The 7150-nt window shown below is 36.7% G+C and overlaps 1 pseudogene; it reads left to right on the forward strand.

Annotated features, from left to right (window-relative positions):
* The first annotated feature begins 4123 nt into the window (after positions 1-4123).
* On the forward strand, positions 4124-6941 carry LOC148606856 (zinc finger MYM-type protein 1-like; annotated as a pseudogene).
* The last annotated feature ends 209 nt before the right edge of the window (positions 6942-7150 follow it).

A 7150-nucleotide genomic window follows, 5' to 3' on the forward strand; every position in this document is an offset into this window, starting at 1 on the left:
GTTCAGGGAGATGATTTAGTGACATAAGCCAGAAGAAGCACATAAGAACAATAGTCAGCAATGAAGTTAGTACATTCAATGTCTTTTCCTGGCCGAGTGGTCTAAGGCGCTGGACCTTGTGCAGGCGGTGTTGCCATAGATGTCACAGCGGTACGAGTTCGAGTCCCGCGGAGGGAACGACCAAAAATGTGCATCGCAAATTTGACAGTTCTAACATCGTTGGGAATTTTTCAGACCTTTCTATATATATATATAAATTCCAAAGAATGCTAGAACGGTCCAATTTGCTAAGCACATTATTAGTCGTTCCCTCCGCGGGACTCGAACTGGATCGTACCGCTGTGACATCTATGGCAACATCGCCTGCAACAAGTCCAGCGCCCAAGACCACTCGGCCAACAAGGCTGTATAGAAATAAAAGCTTTCGCCGGCCGGGTCATTTCTTCTCATGGGTATATCTAGGGTTGTAACTTAGTACACAATGTATGGTAGGTACGGGACAGTTCTTATGATGTTGTTATGTAGGATAGAGGATAAAATTAACGATATATGTCACAACAAATCAATATTATACGATGAAACGTCTCAGAATGTGACGGCTCTATTCGCAACAATATCTTTTGGTAATTTTACCGTCATTTTTAATGTATAAGTTTCAATACCTAAGAAGGCTATTGCGGTTGTAGGTAGCACGGTTTTTTTCTCCTGCCACTGGTATGCCTATAGTTCTTTAAACTTTGGTCGGTTCTTTTCTTGCCAAGAAACATAAAATCATGTAAAAAGTGATGAAATGATATATCCATCCGGTTGACATTTTGCTATGGCCCAATGCAAAACGTAGCAATTTTTTTAAACAAGGCGCAACTGACTGAAGCACCGAACGGTACGCATTTGTCAAAGAAAAATTGATTGTTTACCTTGAAACCTAATAGATCAAAATCAGTGGGTGATATAGGACGAAGCCGAAAAGCTGATCGCATCTCAGATTTACTTGCTAAAGAATTTGGACCTAGATCGCGAATAGCGTCGACAGAGTCATCGATACTAGCGTAATCAACTGATCATTTCGTAAAATCGATGAAATCGTTGACGGAGAGGTTTTCTTGGTAACATAAATGATGAATCAGTCGGTATAAACCCACCGGGGGGACCTTAACAGGTAAAAGGGTACGGGTGTGCGGCTCAAAAATTTGTTACCCACCCCACTCATATATTCTGACAATGAAAAAATGACACCCATTCATATATCTGTAATGTATTTATGTAACCAATTCATAAACATGCAGAGCGTTTCTCAGTATCTACATATCATAGCAAGATGCTGACATTGTATCTAAACCCACTATCATGTCAGAGCTAATTGGATTCTTTCAAATGTTAATCTTTATTTACTTGGATGATTTTAAGGATGAATTGATTGATGTCAAATCAATAACCATGTTTAAATATATAGGCTACTTGTAAATTTAAACCCCAATCACATATTTAGTATGCGGCAACTAAAATGCCTACGCTTTTCATGTATCACTAATCATAAAAAGTAGAAGACATAGGCCGCACATCTGTAGCTGCCCTTTGAACTTAAGTTACCCGCGTGTATTGTCCCGGTTCTTTACCATTTGGTACTAAGTTCAAAGGCGATACGCGTAAAGTAAGAATTGGTTTCCATTTAAATAGCTACATGGCCCGTTGTTAATTCCTTTTTAACCTTTTTAACCTTTTGAAACAAAATATTCTGATTTTCCCTGGAGCTTTCAAGTTTCTTGCTTCTCTTGGTATACGAGGACCAGAATAATGTTAAGAAAAACCTGTTTTAAAACCCGACAGTAATATTCGGGTAATATCTGGGCTTCTGAGTCATCCAGATAATCAATCAAATAAGATTAAGTAATTTTTCAATATTAATGAGTGAACTACCAAGCGAATATTTGTGCATGAGTTTAAATCTTTAGATACGTTTGCAAAAGTAGACCGGATGCTGTTCTACACATCCGGAACATACGTGTTTAAATCTACATGGGGTAAAAGTATAACGCGTTCCCTTCGATTTGTACGAGATACAAGATTTTGTGTATTCATGGTTAATATCTCCCACGAAAGGGCTGCCAAGAAGAATTGGTGCGTGCATTGTCACATGTTTGTAATTTCTGTACTGAGTAATAAACGTTGTGGGAATATTTATCTCATTGAAGTCGTAATATAGAAAGTCCATAATATTAATCTTGATTGACAATATCCCATGATGACCCTGGTGGCCTTGCTTGTCTCAGACGAAACTGTTCGTCATATGTGGCCCAATCCGTTGATTTACTTGCCGTGAATCGAATGTCACGGAGGTATTTCAGTATTTCATGGGATATGTCTAGTCTTTAATCTTTTCTATATTACGATCATGTATATCATGATCGCGCTTGTCCAAGAATAAATGTTAGTTATAGGACGGAAAGGGGAGGATTCGACTTGCATGTGTCCGTCCCTAACCACAACTTCACCATCTCTGTTAGAGATTTAATGATGATGTTAAGATCGACAAATTCGTTCTCCAGACTTTTTGTTTTGGTTTACATGGAATGAAGTAACCAATATGGTCATATATGCTTCCTTGTATGCTTGATTCGTGTTGAGAAAAACCTAATCAGTGACTAAATGCTTGAGGTGGTTTTTCCCGCAAGTCACTGGTTTCCTGACTAACTAACAGAAATCAATTACGAACTCACCTGTTTCAGTTTCGCTAAAAGTAGAATCTGCAGGCTCTGTCCATTTACGCTTCCTCGATTCATTTGTCCCCAAGCTCAATGCGTTCCTCCTCCTTAATCATTTTCCTGGGATGGCGAACTTCGTCCTTTGGGTGATTTCTTACTTGATTTCTTGCTTTATCGAACACGAATTCAAATTTTAAATTAATGATAAAAACTGGTAATTATAATGTTATAGTGGCGATATAAATTCCTAAATCCAATTACCAAGACAAACTGTGATAAACTGGCAGCGTCAAGTAAGAAAATCCGAATTGGCTCTGTGGGTGCAGGCCAAAAACGCCAATCAAACTTTTAAACCTGGACGATAAAGGTTAGCACTTGCAGCAGCAGCCGCGTTAAATCCAATTATCTAAAAGGCGATAATTGCTACTACGTGTGTATCTGCATTTTGAACCATAATGGGGTATGCCAATAAGACTATTTTCCTGTGATAGTGTTAGATAATTGCAGATGCTAACTTGCTTTACAAATCTAAAGGATCTGGCGACTGCTAAATTGATAAAAAGAGAGATGACACATTTTCTCGCTTTGTCAGTATACCAAGGAGTTTTGAAAATATTTAAAATCCTTGGTCTATCTGATTTAGATTTTATTTTGTGAACGGTGTAATCACTTTGCTATTATTAGATTATTTAATTAAAGCTGCATTAGCTGCCAAATTTGTTCAGTTTTGATTCTACTGAATTTTGCTGATTCAATGAAATAAGTTTGTAGAAAGGCAATTGAAGCAATAAATGTCAATAATACCTACAGAATATTGTGAATACAACGCTTTTTTTTCTAATCTGAGAAGATCAATAGCTCTGGTCTAATTATTTTTCGCCATTACTTCCGGAGATTGCCGACAGGGCATACAACTGGGTTAAAATACTTCAACCTTGGTAAAAAAATAATAATAATAATAACGGATACCCAGGTGAGCACGTGTATTGTTTTCATTTCATTTCATCTATTTCTTGATTAGTTTTCGAATAAATAATGACATATTTGAGCCACATTATATTACAATACTTAATATATATATAATTTCGAATGGATCCTTGCATCATATTCGAACTGTTATCTTTTACGGCTTGAGTCCGTCGGTCTTCCTTGTCGTTGAATAACCACTTTCACGGCCGTAGCGTAATGGAGGCAAATGAGGCATATGCCTCACTTTTGAAACGACGATCAAAGTCTTTTCTTTCTCAAAATACTTTGCTTTCAGTTGTAAAATATGCGTGATGCAACCAATAATTAAATACTGTCACGTTACATACAGTGCTTGTTTATTCGGCAGTATTGACAGAAATATTATCCACAGTGACGAGGGTAAACTTAGTAGCATTCCGAATACAGTTCCCGCGGAAAAGGTAAAATCTAAAATGTCTCTTCGAAACTGGCTGAGGACGGGTTCTCTCAAGAGAAAAACAGAGGACAAAGGTAACTTGATATGGATATAAATCGGTCCTATACATATTAAAACTAATCACGTATTGCTAAGTCTGATACAACGGTATGTTGATCATTAATGTTTTCCTTAAAAAGTCACTGATCAACAAGTGATAATCGGTTTTACTGTCCAATTATTCAGCATTCAATCTTTTTTTAAATAATAATAATAATAATAATAATAATAATAATAATTATTATAATGATGATGATTATAATGATAAAATAATCATATATCTTCTCTTTTCTTCTGTTCAAAAGTCATGTAATTTGGATGTTAACCTGCGTGTTTTTGTTTGCTTAAATACTTTTAGATGAACGTGATTTTCTATAAAAAAAAAATTTGCAATCCTAAAGACATGTGTATTTGTACCATTTTCTTTTGTAGATGATCATTCCGATACTGATGAAACAAATCCATCTAGTAGTCAATCTCACGCTGAAGACATGCCTACATGTGTTCAAAATGACCCCTATCTGGGAACAAGTGAAAACCCAGGGACGAGCACAGGTGAAAATGTTTTGAATCCTATATCAACAAGCAGAGAAAGAGGGCTTGATCCATCTATATTTCTTCTTGAGGAACGACCTACAGATTCTCAAAAATTGGCAATGCTAAAAGATACTGACAAATCATCTTAAGTTTACCCGAAAACAAAAGGAAGACGATATCTACCTTCTTGGGAGTCCTAGTTTCCATGGTTAAGATATTCTTTTACTGAAGATTCTGCATACTGTAAATACTGTGTTGTATATGGGGATAAAGGTGGACTTTTTAGCAGTAAAGGTTTCAGGGACTGGAAAAATGCAGTAGGTAACAAAAGATCAAGTTTAAAAGCACATGACGAATCGGTTGATCATAAGGATGCAGTTGAGAAGGCTAAGAACTTTATTTCCGAATGTGAAGGAAAAAAACCTAGTATCTGTTCATCTTTAAGCCAAGCCTAATGAAAACAAGGTTAAGAGAAATCATGATAACCTTCTTTCTATAATTGATGTCATAATTATTTTAGGACAGAGAAATATTGCATTAAGGGGAAATTTGGATAAAAGTACTCGTCAAGAAGATGGAAACTTTCAATTTTTTATCAATTGGAAATCTAACTTTGATACAGTATTAAAAGATCATCTTGAAACAGCACAAAAGTCAATGACCTACCTATCACCCCAAATTCAGAATGAATTGATACAATGCTGTGAATATGAAATAAGAGATCGAATTTTGAAAAATTGTAAAATGTCTGGATTTTATTCAATAATGGCAGATGAAACTACTAATGTTTCCGTGAGAGAACAACTCTCGTTATGCATCAGATATTTAGATAGTACCTCCTACGAAGTGCTAGAGGACTTTTTGGGATTTATAGAACTTTTGGAAGTTGGCGCTGAACATATTGCTGACGCAATTGTAAGTTATCTGGAAAAAAGGGGATTACCACTGGAGAAGTTTTGAGGACAAGGCTACGATGGAGCATCGGTTATGAGTGGACATGTATCAGGAGTCCAAGAGCGCATACGCGAGCAGTGCCCAAATGCACCTTTCGTTCACTGCAAGTCCCATAATCTTAACCTAGTGGTGACCCAAAGTTGCAAAGATGTGCGCCAGATCAGAAATTTAATGTCATCAGTTGGTCAAATGACATGTTTCTTGTGTGCCTCTGCAAAGCGTAAAACCATTCTAAATTCCTTTACCGGTAATTCAAAATTAGTAGATGACATGCTAGAAGGCTTAGAAAATGAAGAGGAAAGCCATGATATAAAACGTTTGAAAAAAGGAATAGATGCTTCGGTGAAAAGATTATGCAAAACTAGGTGGACAGCAAGAGTAGACACCATTTCATCACATTTAGCAAACTATAAATCTGTACATGCTGCCTTGACCGAAATTTAAAATGTAAGCACAAGTGAAGCAATAACAAATGCAAGTGGCCATCGACGCTATCTGGAAGATCCGGAATGTATTGTTGCAGTAGTAGTCGCCCATTTTGTTTTGAGTAGTATAAAGCCTTTAACTTTGTTTCTTCAAAAGTCAGACTGCAACATGGTTGATGCTTTTGAGGAATCAAAAATTCTTCTGGAGTTACTGCAGGAAAAGAGAACAGACGAACAGTTTTCAGAGCTTTATAGACGTAGTGCAACTATTACTGATGCAATTGAGATAGATCTTATGCCACGAAGACGAGTTGGTCGCCAAGTCCATAGAGAAAATGCAGCTACCACAACTGCAGAACAGCACTGGAGAGTAAATTTATTTTTTCCGTTCATGGATCACGTCATCAATGAAATGAGACGCAGGTTTCCTGATGAAGTAAAAAATCAGATGTACGGATTTTATCTAATACCAAAGCATGTTAGCAAGCTTACGTCTGATCTAATGCTTTCCAGATGTGATCAACTGGGAAGAATTTAAATGTGAAATTGAAAGATGGGTAAAGAGAACAGTTAGAATGCAAGATGAAGGAAACCTAAAGAAGCTATTAAGCTTGCTGACAAAGACTTATACCCAAATATATTTGTTATATTTCAACTTCTACTTACTCTTCCGCTTACAGATCTTTTTCCCGTTTGAGGCATCTGAAAACCTGGGAACGTGCATCAATGAGTGGAGAAAGACTTTGTGGACTTGCAATGCTTCATGTGCATAGAAACGACTTTGAAATTGAAAGAGAACGTGTGCTGTTAAAATTTGACAGTTCTGGTCATCGCAGAATTGGAAAGTTCTGGCTGAATAGAGACGAAGACAAAAATTGATGTTGTTTTGTTCACTCTGTTTACCGTATTAAAACAAAACTAGTTATTAAAACACCAGATTTCAATCATTTTGTGTTTGTTTTTGGTATAAATAAGCTTAACATTCCATTATTTTCCTGTCAGGATTTGGCGAGTTTGCAGTTTGATTTTCAAAAAGACCCCCCTTTGCCTCAGTTTGTTAAAGGGTGTGCTACGACCGTGACTTTCGC

The sequence above is a fragment of the Perna viridis genome, chromosome 9, assembly GCF_037379345.1.
Source record: "Perna viridis isolate PV_CMFRI_1.1 ecotype Kerala chromosome 9, ASM3737934v1, whole genome shotgun sequence".
NCBI lineage: Eukaryota > Metazoa > Mollusca > Bivalvia > Mytilida > Mytilidae > Perna > Perna viridis.